The sequence below is a fragment of a genome, unplaced genomic scaffold (assembly GCF_019419815.1).
Source record: "Pyrus x bretschneideri cultivar Hongxiangsu unplaced genomic scaffold, Pyrus_bretschneideri_v1 Contig8, whole genome shotgun sequence".
Classification (NCBI taxonomy): domain Eukaryota; kingdom Viridiplantae; phylum Streptophyta; class Magnoliopsida; order Rosales; family Rosaceae; genus Pyrus; species Pyrus x bretschneideri.
The window spans coordinates 239,415-257,086 of record NW_025999820.1 but is presented as its reverse complement, the minus strand read 5'-3'; the positions used below and the strand labels follow the sequence as shown (position 1 = coordinate 257,086).

Sequence of the window (17,672 nt, the reverse complement as noted above, 5' to 3'; positions counted from 1 at the left end):
AGCGATATTTCACATGTCATAAAATATATAAGAAGAGGAAATAATTTCTTGTTGTTCCACTTATTTTATGGTACGTAAAATACCCGCTTGAATAATGGATACTTTAAAAAATCTCTCCTTACAAGCAGTGGCATGCATGGACACCTAATGTGTGACATCCCGTCCCGAGATTATAAAAACGTATGTGTGAATTTACCTTTTTACCCCTAGTTCGTTACATTTACGTTTAGTGTTGGTTGTGTGGTGTGGCATGTGTTGGACCACACACACACACTCACACACACTGTCTCTCACTCTCCCGTGTTTTCCTCTCCCTCTGTCTCTTTTCTATCACTTTTCTCTCTCTCTTTCCCGAGCTCCCATTTCTTCTTCTTCCTTCTGAAAACGTACGGACAACACACACATCACCCAAACCTTGATGGATCGAAGGAACCAAGGGCATTTTTGGACTCGTGAAGCTCGTACGAGTGCAACCATACCATTTTCAGGTGAGAAATCCTTCGTTTTCATGTCGATTCGAGGTAGTCCGATTTAGGTACTATTCATGCAAACTTAAACTAGCGTGTTTTTGGGATTTTTAAGCTTGTAGATGTCTTAGTGAGGTCCCAAGGAGCCTCGGAATACTTCGTTGGAGAAGTTTGGACGTCGGAATCATTGTGGTCAAAGTTGGCCGGAGCTTTCGAGGCTTTTTCCGGCGAATCCACGGCGAGTTAGGGGTCAAGGCAGGTATGGATGTGTTCGTCTCGTCAATACCTTCATTTTGATATATAGTACGTCGAAAATGGTTAAGAAACGAAGAAGTTATGACACTTTGAAATTTACCCAGAAATTCCGGCAAAAACCCACCGCCGGCGAAACCAGTCCGGCGACGCGAGGAAGAAGACGTGCGCGTGGGCAGCGCGTGAACAGGGCGCGTGGGGGCGCGTGAGAGCTCCAAATTGAGTTCTGAAAATTGGCACGCGTTCGTGACGTCGTGTAGATCACCGTGGTATATTTACACACCCAAATCGGGCAACGTATGAGAAAGTTATTGACGAATGTTTGGTGTATGCGCGTTAAATAACGATAATTTGGTTACTTTTTGTATAGGTGAAAATTATACAGAAGAAGAATGTAACCAAATCTAGGGGAGGCTCAGGAACCTATGAGACGTCGATATGATCTGTGAGTGGGCAGTTGTTTTTCAGTATATATATATATATATATATATATATATACGTATGCTTGACGTATTTCCCAGAAAACATATTTTAAAAGAAATACGAATTAAATATCCTGTCATATATGCATCATGTTTTAATATGTGCATTACCATAATTATGCATATTGTTGCATGGTGCTGAGGAGGCCCAGGTAAGCTACATTTGATATACATCTGATTTACGTATGAAATACATTTAGAATACTATTGAATTACGATGGAAATACACATATATATCTATATACGTTTATATTTCCAGAAATTGGTTAGAAAAGGTTATTTGTTTCATGCCGTGCACCATATGTTTGTCGTTTATGCATCATCACATGTATTAGTAGTGGCATACATATATATGTGTATTGGCTGCTGTGGATGCACAGGTAAGTGCCAGGTAAAGGTTATTCGTATTTTACATTCAGTAGTAGTTTGAGATGATTAGTGAGCTCATAACCTGCACCCTCCGTGTGAGTGCTCCCGCCCTGAGCAGGGCCCAGTCCTTCACGTGATGTTCACCTCACCGCACCTTATGCTCAGCTTGGATCCAAGCTAGGTGCCCAGGCCTGTCGTACAGACCACATTAGGTGGTTCCGACTCGTAGGTGACCCGCGATTATTCGCCTAGCCTTCACGTGATCGTAGCACTTTAGCGTATATATATACGCCACACCCAGTCCTTGTCGTACAGACCACTTTAGGTGGTTCCGACATCGTGGTCAGGTTCAGTTGTTTAGTGATTGAGATTGAGATTTGAGCTCTAGATTCAGCCGTACAGGTCACTTTAGGTGACTCCCGGCTGCCAGTAACATGTTATTGATATGGTTTATACCTGAGCACTTGCATATCATTATGAGGCTTTGATTGGCATATCTTGAGCATAATTGGCATACCCTTGAGCTTGATTGACATATTTATACATACGTATATATGTTTATTTTCTGGGAAAGTATACATGTTTTACGGAGAGGGGTTACAAAGTTTTGAGAAGTATTTGGACTTGGAAAAGATTTGTTTTACTGACCCACTCAATTTTGGTTTTGCGCCCCTCCAGGTTCAAGAATTGCAAAGGTGTGGTGACTACGAGGAAATTCAACGGTGTTCTGACAGAATGGACCAAATGAGGACTCACTTTCGGGTGGTTTATCTTAGAAGTTGTATATTTTAAAGCTTCCGAACTGTGTAAATGGTTACGTCACTCTCACGTGACGGCCAGCATGCCCTCCTTCGGGACGGGGTGTGTCAGTTGGTATCAGAGCTTAGTTTCAATCTTGGACATCTTGAGAAGTTCTAGTGAATTCTGTCAGAACTACACCGCCTCGTAGTAAACCACGTAGTTAGAGGAACTTAGTCTCCCTGATTTAGCTGTTAGGGGAAACTATTATTTTGGTGATTCAGTATATTATCAAAAGGGACATTTTAAGATGGGTTATGAGTTGAAATTGAATCACCTTATGAAATGATGAACCTGAGGGAGCAAAGTGATGAATTAACCAATTGGAAAAGATGTTTTAGATTATGCAAGTCAAAGGAATCTTCCTTTTGACAGAAGGGTTGAGATGACTACCTGGTTTGAGTTATGAACTTGTATCCTGGTGGAAACAGGAGTATAATTCGTTGTCACCGGAGGAAACAGCCGATTGAGAATTGTTTAAGGACTTGTTTAAAGAAAAGAATTATTCCTCCGACATATATGGATGATAATAAGCAAGAGTTTGCGATTTGAGACAAGGAAAGATGACGGCGAATAAGTATTATAGAAAGTTTACGGACTTACCTTATTACCATCCGGATGTTGTTGATAATCCGGCAAAGATGTCTCGTCGTTTTAGGCTGTGTAATAAGAAGAAGTGGCGTTCTTTGGCGACCACTACCTACTGTACTTATTACAAGGAGTTTTACGAGATTTTATTAAGAATTATGGACTCTGAGATTATGTCCAGTGATAATGATGAAGAAGAATAAAAGAATGGGAATTAAAGGAATGATGACAAGGATAAAGGCCAGTCATCTCGAGAATCTCGAAAGATTCGGAACTTCAAAAGAAGTGAAGCTAATTCTAGTTCTTTAGGCAAAGGTTTTAATGTCATTGACCAGAGGCGAAGTGATAGATGTATTGGCAATCCCAGATCTCAGAGACAAGGTGATTTTGGTAAAGGAAATGTACCTTTGTGCTGTAGGTACAATAATGGACACCTTTGAGAATGTAGGCGAGAAAGCAGTGGACGCTTTACAAGTGGATAGATGAGACATAGAACTGCAAATTTTGTCCAAAGCCAACAGAAGCCCTAGCAGTTTTCTTTGCCACAACTGGCGCCGATCCAGCAAGTTCCTGGATCTATTAATTATGGTCAGTTAAGCCGTGGTGTACATGAGCGAAGTATTTACACTAATAGAGGTTGTGGGAGACGACAACAAGCCCAGGGATGTGTTAACCACACATCACTGCAAGATACTCAGAATTATTCAGATTTAATAAGGAGTACGATAATTATTCTTAATGACTTAGCTTGAGTCTATTTGTTATTAATGTAGAAATTTTACGTTATTAATGATATTGCCTAGAAAGTAGTAATTAAACGCGGTTGAGACGTGTGTATGTATTTCCCAATGAGTGGCAAAATAGTATTATTACACCCTCGAGAGTTGTTGCTTACTTATCGAGACAACGATGATTTATCAGTATTGCGGGCTGCAGACCGTAATATTAATAAATTATTCGTGGATTCGTTAAGCAAGTAAAACGGTAGGTTATCCTATGTTAGTATCGTACTTATTCAGAGTGCTCAGTAATAGTAGAGTATGTATTGTTGCCAGCTACTTTTGTTCCATTAGATTGTGGATTTCAATGTTATTCTAGAGCATATTATGTTATATACAGTGATGAGTTGCAGACCACGCGAGGTGGTACTGAATGTGTGCAAGATATACATGATATGATGAGTTACTTATGAGTTATATATGTAGCCGATGGCTGAGTTGATTAGAATGAAAGAGTATGAGCTATGTTTATAGCCGAATGTTGAATTGATTATATGTTATTCCATCATATTCACATAGAGATGATGAGCATTCTGTTATGATACTTGGCATGACATCCATTCATATTGTCTAGCATAATTTGAGATATATTACGTATATGAGTATATACTTTATTTTCGGGAAACCAGTTATTTTCCATCGGTCTGGATGACTAGAGATTACTTTTGTAAGTATGCAAAGTAGAGTGAGGCAGACCGTTATTTATGCTGTGAGAGTAAAGAGATTATTATCAAAAGGCTACCAAGGATACTTATCTCATGTGGTGCTAAATGATGTCACTTCTAGTACTCTGGAAGAAGTGGGAGTAGTCAAACATTTACCTGATGTGTTCCCTGAGAGTTTACCTGGATTGCCTTTAGGCAGAAATGTGAAGATCAATATCGATTTGTTTCCAGGTATAAAAATTTTATGTTAGAGATTAGTTCATGATGAGTTAAGAGAATTGGAAATTTAGTTGAAAGAATTGGTTGATAAAAGTTCATTCAACCTAATACAACACTTTTGAGGAGCTCAGTACGTTGGAGAAAAAGAAAATGGACCTTAAAGACTATCCATTGATTATAGACCATAGAATCGGGTAACGATTGAGAACCGTTATCCATGATGGTGTACTAATGTTTAAGGAATCAGCTCAGAGGTATTTGTATATTTCTAAGATTGACTTGAGGTCTGGATATTATTAGTTGAAGATTATCGGTGAGGATGTCCTTATGATAACTTTCAGGACTCGTTAAGGTCATTTCAAATTTTGGTGATGCCATTCGGAGTGACGAATGCATCTACTACCTTATGAATTTGATGAATGAAGTATTCCAATGATATCTAGACCGATTTGTTGTTGTTGTTATTGAAAAGATTGATAAGACTAAAGCAAAGTATGCTAAACATCTTAAATTGGTATTGCAAAGATCGAAGGAACGTCGATAGTATGCTAAGTTTAGCAAATGCTAAAGTTAAATGAATCAAGTAGCATTTTTGAGATATGTTATATCTGCTTCAGGTATTCAAGTGAATTCTTAAAAGGTAGCAGAAATTGAGAATTTAGAACAACCACGAATCGTGATTGGGATTCGGAGTTATCCTAGCTTAACAAGCTATCATGCACGGTTCGTGAAAGATTTCTCAGTCATTGCCTTGCCATTGATAAGAAAAGATGTTAAGTTTGAGTGGGAGGATAATTGTGAATAAAGGTTTCAACAACTGAAGTATTTCCTCACTCATGCACGTATTTTAGTATTCCAAGAGAATAGTGGTAATCATAAATTTTTAGTGATGTTTCTTGAATGGTATTGGATGCATGTTGATGCAAATGTTAGGGTGATTACATACGTTTCACGATAAAAGGAACCTCATGAAATGAATTACCCTACTGGTGATTTGGAAGTCATGATTACCATTCTTGCTGTGAAGTTATGAAGACATTATATTTGGTAAGAATGCAAGATTTTTACGAATCCAGAAAGTCTCCAATATCCATTACTTGGAGGGATTTTGATATGAGGCAGTGAAGGTGGATTGAATTGTTTAATGAACATGATTGTACGACCAGGGAGATCGTAAAATTGTTCTAGCTGATGCACTTGGTGAAAAGACTGTGGTAAGAGTTAATGTCTGGCACACTTGCCAAGATTGTCTTCTTGTGGATTGGAAATCAACTGAAGTAAAATTAAGAATTAACCAAGGCAAAGAAAGAAGGGAAAAAGAAAGATTGTTGAGTTCGAGAATAGGATAGTTATGTTTGAACTTGAAGTGATAGTTGATTAATGTACCAAGTTAGTATATTTACTCCAGTGTTGAATAACAACCACAATACAACAGTACTTATATGTTTTATGGAGAAGAGATTTGGGTTACGGAACTGCTAAGTTTCTTAAGTATGTTGGTTGCGCAGCTTCCGAAGTAACGCCATAAGGACCATGAAATGTGTCGATTTTTGGCTGATTTGTGGAAGAAATGCTTCTGGATAGAGAAAATTCGATCACGAAAGAGTTTTGGTAGGCCCTGGAACTATGGATGAGTCTTCTCAAAGTATTCAGGTGATTAAGTTTAACCTGAGAGTAGCCAGGAATGGCAGAAGAGATTAATAGTTGAACATGTCATTAATTGAGTGTTTAACGTAGATGATCTTATAATTTTGAATGTTTCACTTTAGAAAAGTATGTTTCGGCGTGGAAAGGAAAACAAATTAAGTCCTAAGTACCTCGGACTTTATGTGATCATCGAAGAGTAGGTGAAGTTGCATACAAGTGGTGATGTCTTCAGAATTGGCTAAGGTGCATAATGTATTATATTTCGATGCGTTGTCACTAGGTGGCAGATTCGTCACATGGAGTTCCGGTGAAACTATTGAGAATTAATCCGGATTAGACTGGTTGAGGAATCAAGGACGACTTTGGATGGGAAAAAAAAAAAAAAAGAATGTATTGAGAATTAAGATAGTGTAATTGGTAAAGAATTTGTGAAGAAAGCTTTTAGTGGAAGAAATTACGTAGGAGAAGGAGAATCGGATGAGAGAGATTTATCCGAAGCTATTGTATGAGTTTAGATGATTTAGTTGGTTGTTTTGAATTTCGGGACGAAATTCTATTAAGGTGGGTAGGTTGTGACATCCCGTCCCGAGATTATAAAAACGTATGTGTGAATTTACCTTTTTACCCCTAGTTCGTTACATTTACGTTTAGTGTTGGTTGTGTGGTGTGGCATGTGTTGGACCACACACACACACTCACACACACTGTCTCTCACTCTCCCGTGTTTTCCTCTCCCTCTGTCTCTTTTCTATCACTTTTCTCTCTCTCTTTCCCGAGCTCCCATTTCTTCTTCTTCCTTCTGAAAACGTACGGACAACACACACATCACCCAAACCTTGATGGATCGAAGGAACCAAGGGCATTTTTGGACTCGTGAAGCTCGTACGAGTGCAACCATACCATTTTCAGGTGAGAAATCCTTCGTTTTCATGTCGATTCGAGGTAGTCCGATTTAGGTACTATTCATGCAAACTTAAACTAGCGTGTTTTTGGGATTTTTAAGCTTGTAGATGTCTTAGTGAGGTCCCAAGGAGCCTCGGAATACTTCGTTGGAGAAGTTTGGACGTCGGAATCATTGTGGTCAAAGTTGGCCGGAGCTTTCGAGGCTTTTTCCGGCGAATCCACGGCGAGTTAGGGGTCAAGGCAGGTATGGATGTGTTCGTCTCGTCAATACCTTCATTTTGATATATAGTACGTCGAAAATGGTTAAGAAACGAAGAAGTTATGACACTTTGAAATTTACCCAGAAATTCCGGCAAAAACCCACCGCCGGCGAAACCAGTCCGGCGACGCGAGGAAGAAGACGTGCGCGTGGGCAGCGCGTGAACAGGGCGCGTGGGGGCGCGTGAGAGCTCCAAATTGAGTTCTGAAAATTGGCACGCGTTCGTGACGTCGTGTAGATCACCGTGGTATATTTACACACCCAAATCGGGCAACGTATGAGAAAGTTATTGACGAATGTTTGGTGTATGCGCGTTAAATAACGATAATTTGGTTACTTTTTGTATAGGTGAAAATTATACAGAAGAAGAATGTAACCAAATCTAGGGGAGGCTCAGGAACCTATGAGACGTCGATATGATCTGTGAGTGGGCAGTTGTTTTTCAGTATATATATATATATATATATATATATACGTATGCTTGACGTATTTCCCAGAAAACATATTTTAAAAGAAATACGAATTAAATATCCTGTCATATATGCATCATGTTTTAATATGTGCATTACCATAATTATGCATATTGTTGCATGGTGCTGAGGAGGCCCAGGTAAGCTACATTTGATATACATCTGATTTACGTATGAAATACATTTAGAATACTATTGAATTACGATGGAAATACACATATATATCTATATACGTTTATATTTCCAGAAATTGGTTAGAAAAGGTTATTTGTTTCATGCCGTGCACCATATGTTTGTCGTTTATGCATCATCACATGTATTAGTAGTGGCATACATATATATATGTGTATTGGCTGCTGTGGATGCACAGGTAAGTGCCAGGTAAAGGTTATTCGTATTTTACATTCAGTAGTAGTTTGAGATGATTAGTGAGCTCATAACCTGCACCCTCCGTGTGAGTGCTCCCGCCCTGAGCAGGGCCCAGTCCTTCACGTGATGTTCACCTCACCGCACCTTATGCTCAGCTTGGATCCAAGCTAGGTGCCCAGGCCTGTCGTACAGACCACATTAGGTGGTTCCGACTCGTAGGTGACCCGCGATTATTCGCCTAGCCTTCACGTGATCGTAGCACTTTAGCGTATATATATACGCCACACCCAGTCCTTGTCGTACAGACCACTTTAGGTGGTTCCGACATCGTGGTCAGGTTCAGTTGTTTAGTGATTGAGATTGAGATTTGAGCTCTAGATTCAGCCGTACAGGTCACTTTAGGTGACTCCCGGCTGCCAGTAACATGTTATTGATATGGTTTATACCTGAGCACTTGCATATCATTATGAGGCTTTGATTGGCATATCTTGAGCATAATTGGCATACCCTTGAGCTTGATTGACATATTTATACATACGTATATATGTTTATTTTCTGGGAAAGTATACATGTTTTACGGAGAGGGGTTACAAAGTTTTGAGAAGTATTTGGACTTGGAAAAGATTTGTTTTACTGACCCACTCAATTTTGGTTTTGCGCCCCTCCAGGTTCAAGAATTGCAAAGGTGTGGTGACTACGAGGAAATTCAACGGTGTTCTGACAGAATGGACCAAATGAGGACTCACTTTCGGGTGGTTTATCTTAGAAGTTGTATATTTTAAAGCTTCCGAACTGTGTAAATGGTTACGTCACTCTCACGTGACGGCCAGCATGCCCTCCTTCGGGACGGGGTGTGTCATAATGCCCATTATTATAATGTAAATATAGTAGATACATAGATATTTAATTGGTTAAACTAGGTTGTCTCCGGTTAATCTTGAAGAGATTTTTCAGTGTGACCGGCATATGTGATGGTACACCACGTGTCACTACACAAATGATGAGATATGTGTGTTAAAAAATTAATAACTTAAAATATAAAATATTTCACCACTTATATAACAACATGTGGTGTACCACCTGTGTTTCCGTCATAGTAAAAAATTTCTCTTAATCTTGGGAGACAAAATATATAGGGAGCTTCAATCTGGTTTATTAAGTAGAGGGAAACGATACCGTCTTGGAAACTGTATATTTCCCCAACTCTCTTCTTTCTTTCTCATTTTTTGTTCTTTGGGATGAATGAGAAAGAAAAATAATGGAAAAACAAACAAACAAGGAACGGAAATTAACAAGTTTTGGTAATGGGAATTAGGCGGTGTGCAATACGAACCGTTGGATCATGTTGGAAAGAGGCAAAATAGGCTTCCCAATTTATGGGTTGTAAAGAATTTTAGCTACTGCCCGCGGGGGTGTTTGGGGGGGGGGGGGGGGGGGGGGTGTGGGGGGCCCGGTTAGGAGTAGAGAATACTATGGGATGTTTGTCTACATCACCCTTAATAAAGATATATTGATCCACCACTTGTTATATTGGGATTTTAAAAACTCAGTTGAATCACATTTATATTTTATCTGTTTTTGGGGACACCCTTGAAAATGTTGCATCTTATGTCTCTCAGGTTTAGATCTGGGTCCTCTCGGACATGGTGCATGCCTGCCTAATGACCACTCTAACAAGTTGAATTTTTTGTAAACTAGTGAGGTTGAATATTATTAACTTGACTTGGGGGAAATATGGCTGTATGAACAATATGCAGAAGGTAATGAACGTCAAGCAGCAAAAAAGGTTAACTGTCTTTTCTTGGCATACAAAATAAAAAAGAAGACTTTGAAATTTGAAGTGCATTGCATTGTCAACGACCTCAAAAAGGCACAACACATGCAAAGTAGTAGTCATAACCCACCAAAAGTCCCCAAATTAACGTGTAAAAAGGAATTGAACAAGGTATTGCTATATATTAGAATGAAGTGGTAAATTAATTTGAACCCTTACGAATTAGATGTACTCTAATATACCAATTATGACCGACTCGTTGGAATGATATATTACTTAGTGGCAGAGTCAGACTTATAAAGGATGAAGGGCATTTCCTGAAGTGTAAAGAGAATTGGGATTGAAGGAGAAGGCGGAACTTAGTAGAAGTGAAGGTCATGTAGCCTCCTGGTCTTTAGATGACTCTAACAATGGAGACTGACTTTTATGACATGAGTACACTACCACTGATATTACGGTCATTTTAGTTAGTTTGTTTCTTTTTAACTGTGCCAATACTCTTGTAGCTGATCATTTTGTAATTTCTTTTTATTTCCTAGAATAACTTAGGACAAAACTCGTATTCAAAATCCAAATCCATAAAGGATAAAAAAGGATTAAAGATATATACCGATTATCTACTATAAATCAACTTGATGAGATTAAATTAGAAAACCAACTGCTAATTATATATTAACCTTCCTCAAAAGGAACGTATATACCTGTTGACCGAAAAGAATAAGAAAGAAATACCAAAGCGATGCATGTTATATGAACTTTAACTAGAAGTGTAGGGCCATGCTACAACTGCCATGCATCCTCCTCAATTAAAAACCAACCACTTTATATCTGATACATATATGCTTGACCCATCAATGTCTGAGATACTCTGGTCATGTATCATATGCACGTCTCTACTTCTTTTAAGTTATATATTATTCTACCTCCATAATTCGAAGGGTTTATTGAGCGATGTTCATCAAAAGATCACAATTAAAGATATCAAAGATCTGGGCAGGAACATCTGAATCATGAATTAAGTCGATCCCATTATCCCAACACACAACAGTGTGTTCTGAGCTTTACGATTACCACTGGTAAATATACGTGTTTTACCAAATGCAAAACTGGGCAGGTAAACTACTTATCCATTCAAAATTTCCTAATGCATAACTATTAAAATTAGAATAGCTGGGCATGCAGATCCAAGACATGTCTTGCAGTACTCTTTCCCAGTTCCTGTATATTTAACCCATGTGAAAATTATTTTGGAGTCCTGGCTTACTCGTAATTAACTACAACAGCATTGATAAGATAGTGTTAAGAAAGAAGAAGATGAGGCATTCTCTGATGTAAATATAATAATGGATGATTAAAAAGCCTGCTAACACATCCGATATCCATTTTTGTTAAAACAGTCATATCATATGTCATAACTTATATATAGTACTTTTTGCCGGCAATAGTATGTAACCCTAGCTATAGCTAGCTAGGAGGAATTCTGTGAGGCCCTAGTGGTTTCTTGACCGCAATAATTTCCCACATGCATATTGGTGGAATGGATTGAAAGAGCTAGAGAAGTATATATATTAGTTTTAAAGCACAGCTCGAAAAGAAAGGGAAAAGCAACAAAATTAGGTTTTCATATATATATATATATGATATATGTTTTGAAGATCTCAGTTATGAGAGGGAGGGTGTGTCTTTGGGGGTGAGTAGTCCAGATTAAACCCAGGTTGCTTCTGAACTCCTCGCTTATTGCGGAGCACACGCCATGAAACTGAAACGAACGATGACTTATCATGCTTTGAAGTTATTGGGTGATCAACAGAAGCACCTGAGGCTGAGGCCGATCCTTTTGTATTTTTTCTTGATTTGGCCTTCAAATCATCATTGGTCTTTGTTTGCTTGGGCTCCTTAGTATTAATACTATCACTTTGAGTCTGTAGTACTGTGCTTTCTCCTTTTTCCACTTGATCAAGTGATGGCTTTGATAAGAAAGACTTCATTATTGGCACAACTGGAATGCTATGATCGGAACCCCTTGCTTTAGTACTCTGCAAAATACCATAAATCTATAGTTAATTAAGTAGTTAACTGGCTTGGTATAAATTCATCCAATCTTTTGGATGTGGAGTGCTGATTAGTTGCTTACAAGAACCAATCTATAGTATCTGGTACACCGCCAATATAAAGAAATAACAGCCAAAATCAACGCATTACGTGTTAATAATATATCCACGCTATCAGGTTTTGTAAATTGATACCAATGTCAAATACTATTTCCCAATCAACTATTTATGTTGTACACAACTCAAATTTGAAAAACAATCTAAGAAAAAGTATTTAACAAAATATGCGCCATATATTACCTTCTTGATGATGTGAAATTTGTTGTCGGACTTCTTCTGAACAGCACGAAGACGCCCGGCATTGCATGCATGCAAAGAAAGACATAGAAGAAAAAGGAGAAGAATACAGTGATGAGCAGTACTGGTTGACATATTAATTGAGAAGCACAGACTATTTATTCTTTTTCGAATGCTGCAGATATATAGAGATATTGGAGACGAAAGCAGGCTCAGCAATGGGGTGTTTGAAGTACTATGGTAGCTGGTCGTCGATGTGATATATGTAGGGCAGGAGAGATAAATAGAATGAGAGAATTAAATGCAGGTTTTTGATATCGGAAGAGATTTAAGAGGCTGGTAGGTCTAGAAAGCACAAGAACATGGAGGTGTATGGGTGGGGAGACTAAGGAGGAGGAGAAAGGGAAATGAAGATGTGGGTGCTCTCCCCTTTTGTCCTTTCCCCTTTCTTTCAAATTTCAATTGTGTTGGGTCCCAAGACACACCCACCAGAAGAAAGAGGTGCAACTCACTCCCTTCTTCAAAATATATGCATGGGGGCCTGGCCTTGGGGGGAGAGAGAGATTTAACTAAAGTTCTTTTAGTTGGAGTAAATAAGTAAACCAGATGTAATATACAATAGAAAAGTAGGACTGCATGCACAAGATGCGAAACAAATAACAGAATCAAGAAAGCTAGTGTCTTCCGTCAGCTTAATTTCTTACCCGAGTAAAACTAGGTAAACTAAATTTGCAATCTAAATAATGTGTCATCAATAATAAAATAAACACGTTAATCAATAGTTAAGTAATAATTCAATCATGAACTTATATGTCATTTAGTTTATAAAATTCAATCCACATATTTAGTCTCCCTAACATTACCCTTTCTTACACCGAGGCAAACTCCAATATGTTACATGTCTTTTGAGTTATACGTAGATTAGTCATACCATTTGCATGTTGTGTGCGTCCTTGTTCCTAGCCCCTGCCTGTGTTTTTACCCTCTTGGACTTGGGACAACTTAATAACCAAGTAATTGAATTTCTTTTAATTAACTACAACTTAACTATGAGTGTTATAAGAGAAATTAATCATCAAATCACGGTAGACATGTACGTACGCACGATTAACATCCTTGCTAATATGTTGTAATGGTATGTCCTTAATTTGTTAACAAGCAATGAAGCAATATTAGAAGAATGAGAAAGTTTCTTCTTTTGAAATTGATGCATGCATGTTGAAGGGATAAATTCTTATAAGCAAATGAATTATGCAACAGCGTATATATGTAATCCCATTCTTATAACCTCACTTTCGTCTATTATTTTGGATAATAACTCAAACATTAAAACTTACCATATGTGCTGATCTATATATTATCAACCACCTACACATAATACGCGCGTAAAATCGAACATTTGCACGTTCAAGTTGAATTTAGGTGATGAACCTCGAGCTCGAATTTCGTCAATTTGTTTGGTTTTGAAACTTTTCAGTACAAATGCTTATCTCTGTACCGTTTAAAGGTCGGTTTGAATTTGAACATTCTTGTGTGTGTATATAAAAATTTAAACCCATCTCGGTCATGACCTCACTGATTTTAGCAGAGGCGTATGGTTTTGGGAATTACGGAACCAGATCCCCTCCAGATCCAATAAAACTGAGCCTGTTGAGTAAGCGATCCAGACTATTGAAATTTGATCAAACTACTACAAACAAGAAGCCCTCTAAAAGTTATAATAATTGTAATCGTTGGATCAAATTTCAATGGCCTGGATCGCTTGCTCAACAGGCTCAGTATAAATGGATCCGGTTCCAGGAATTACTGCAATGGTGAGGCTTTCTACAATCACGCTCAGTCTGTTCTAAACTTGAGTGCCGGCCAGAGAGGCTAGTTTTCAAAATTCATGATTAATTAATGGAAGTTTAGGGGTTAATTGTGGGGCTAGCCTATATAGCCTATATGTGGACTGAATCCATGCTTTTAAGGAAGCTGTTTGGGTGTATGATGGTGATTAATTAGTTGATCAGCATTCATAGGTCATCCTTACAAAATATTAACTAAATTGTTGAGACATCTAATTTAGTTTAAAGAATTTGACGAACATTATGTTTTAAGAAACATTGAAATTTTATCATGACAATCAAATAAGTAAATGGTTTCGAATTGAATTAGTTTTTGTAAAGATTATCTATGAATCGAGACTTACAAAAAAGACCATTTAAATTATTAAAGTTTAATGTGAAGTGATCCCACAACTAATTCTTATTTTTTTTAAATGGGTTCCTTCTCTTAAGAGGCATAATACATTCATACATACATACATACATACATACATACACACACACACACACACACACACACACACACACACAAATCCTTTAACAAGAGGGATCTCCATTTTTCAAAAAAAAATGGGACACCCTCTTGACCATTAGATTTGGTTTTAATGAAATTGTGTGGTCTATGATTTAATCTCAACCATACAATTTCATTAAAGCCAATGCAACAGTCAAGAGGGTGTCCCCATTTTTTTTTGAAAAAAAAATAAGGATCCCTCTTGTTAAAGGATCCATGAATACATATATATGTCTCAAAGGTTTTGCGCGTACGTGCAACAGAAAATTTATAATATTCACAGAACCACATGAGCTTAGCTCCCTTAGAAACTTAACAATGACATATGCAGTCATATTGGACTTCATCACAATACTGTATAATCTCCTCTTTATGTAGGGTTGGTTGCAACTTAGCTGGATAATAGTATAGTACACTGGCAAAAAAGTTAATTGAGTGCTTTACTACACAAAATAGTTATGGTGACGAACTAGAAATCATCATGTAAATAAGAAATTTGCCGCCTAAAATTATAAATGATGAAAACTTCATCGCCCCAAGTTGGTTGCGCAAAGCTCGTAAAGAAAGGTATTGCGCGACGAAAAGAAAGCACTTCGTCGTACAAACAGTTTTACACGATGAAAAACTATGGCGTCGCGTAAAATGACAATTCGTCATATACACCTATAGGCGCGATGAAACTGAACTCATCGAATGAAGATTAGAAGGACAAACAGTTTCGTGGCGCAAGATGGAAGTGACAAAGAGATCCTTCGTCGCATAAAGTTTTAAGGGACAAAGCTTTCTTACGAGACGAGGAATGAGGTCATCGCGTGAAATGCATAGGGACGAAGACTATTCATTGCATACACCTGTAGTCGTGATGAAACAAGACTCGTCATATGAAGATTAGAGGACAAAGGGTTTCGTGCTGCAAGAAGAAATCGACGAAGAGATCCTTCGTCGTATAAAGTTTTAAGGGACAAAGGTTTCTTTATCGTAAGATTTAACTCTGTCGTTGCTTTAGTTAATAGTGACGATGAATTATTATGTCGTGCAAACTATTTTTAATTTTTTTAAATTGTTTATAAACAGAATTTCAAAACAAAAAAAAAATTTGTTTCGTTAAATTTAAGTAGGAACAATAATTGATAAAGAAGAATATTAATTTAAAATAAATATGGAAAATGTATGCATAAGCGAGGAAAATTTTTAAATGTATGAATGTTTAGTTAAAAGAAAAAAAAAAGAAAAAGAACTACAATAGAAAATCATCAAAGACAGTCATGCGGTCGGCTGTGCTGGGTCGGGTGATAGAAGCATATTTATGCGCCTTAGTTAGCTAGTTCTTATGCATTTTTGTTATGTTTTCTTCCTTAAAGTAGTCTTTTAAGCTACTTTCATGTGTTTTCAGGTTTAAAGGACATATTACATGAAATGATGCAATTTGAAGCTTTTGGAGCAAAACTGAGCTGGAATGTGGTGTATGTAAATGGAGCACGAGGAATGAACGTGGTTGAAGGTCAAAGGAGTTCAAGAAATGAAGAAATGAAAGTGAAGAGCAAAGAAGTCGGAATTGGCAACCAAAGTTTCTAAAGTTGGAAGTTTCTATTCTTGGAGGTTTCCATTGTCGTGAGTTTCTATTCTTGGCTTTGGGCTTTTAGATGACCTAAACCCTAACTCTTTGTGGACCCTAAGCCTATGCCGCACCTAAACCCTAACCTTAGCCCATTTTAGAGCCATTGCCGTGGGCTTTAGCCCAAGTCCTTTCCCTTGCCATGCAAGGGGGGGCATTTTAGGCCCAAAATCCATGCATTAAGCCCTTCACCCTAATTCTTCCTCCTAATTAGTGCATCCCACCATTCCATTCCATAATTTCCATTAGTGCATCCCACCATTCCATTCACACTTAAATGCCCATTATCCCATTTTTTTAGCTTTTAATTCCACACCATCCCATTATCCTTTACATCCACTAAATCATGCATCCACATTCACCTAAATAAACCCTAAACTACATCCACTAAACCATCCATCCACCATAATTCCCACCATCCACACCTTTTCCCTTCCACCAAATACCTTAAACAAACATCCATTAACACCCATTCTCTTCCTATAAATACCCATTCATTCCATTCACCAAATCATCTCATTTTCCATTGTAATACACAAACACTTCCCCTTCTCCATTTTCTCCATTTCCACTCCATTCCACACTTCCATCCCATCAACCAACCTATCCCTAGACCTTATGCTACAATAAAGAGGAAGATAAGAGGGCCTAAACGTTCATACAATTCAAGTTTGAGTTGTTGGAATGTTTAGGTGTTTCTTTGATTTCAAAGTTTAAATTCAATTCTCTTTGTTTTGTACGTATGAGGAATGGAAGAGAAGAGTGCCTAAACGTTCATACAATTCAAGTTTGAGTTGTTGGAATGTTTAGGTGTTTCTTTGATTTCAAGGTTATGAAGAACTAAACCCCCTTTAGCTAGGGGGTGATTCGAAACTATGTTTATATTTGCAATATGAATTGATTAACTTTCGTTGGAATTTCATAAGTTGTGGATTCAATTTGTTTAACTGTTTGATTGATAACTTATTTATGTATGTTTATTAAGAATGCGCGCTTAATTTTCATGCATGAATTTGACGCTAGAATATAAGTGAATTTCACCTAATCGTTATGAACTTATATTCACAAGTAGTGGAGGTTGCTTATAAACAATCGCGTTAAACAAATTCTTGGCATAAGTTTCATGCAATCATAGTAACGAATGCCTCGTCAACACTTATAGTTTTCATGATGCTTAATGATTCTTGCTTGTATCTCTATTATGCAATTCATGTAGGGAACTTGTGAGGAATGCTTTGGGTTGTCGAATGATGTCATCCAATTCAATAACAATAGGAAAACTTGACGGTTAATTTAAGCGGACCTAATTAACCCGGGGTGTTGAGTTT

General features: G+C 37.7%; 1 long non-coding RNA gene across 1 annotated transcript; it reads left to right on the top strand.

Moving 5' to 3' along the window:
• Window positions 1-156: 156 nt before the first annotated feature.
• Window positions 157-883, top strand: LOC125473000. The gene is made up of 3 exons (XR_007254939.1): window positions 157-488; window positions 583-726; window positions 827-883. It is a non-coding gene; the product is annotated as an uncharacterized LOC125473000 (long non-coding RNA).
• Window positions 884-17,672: the final 16,789 nt, after the last annotated feature.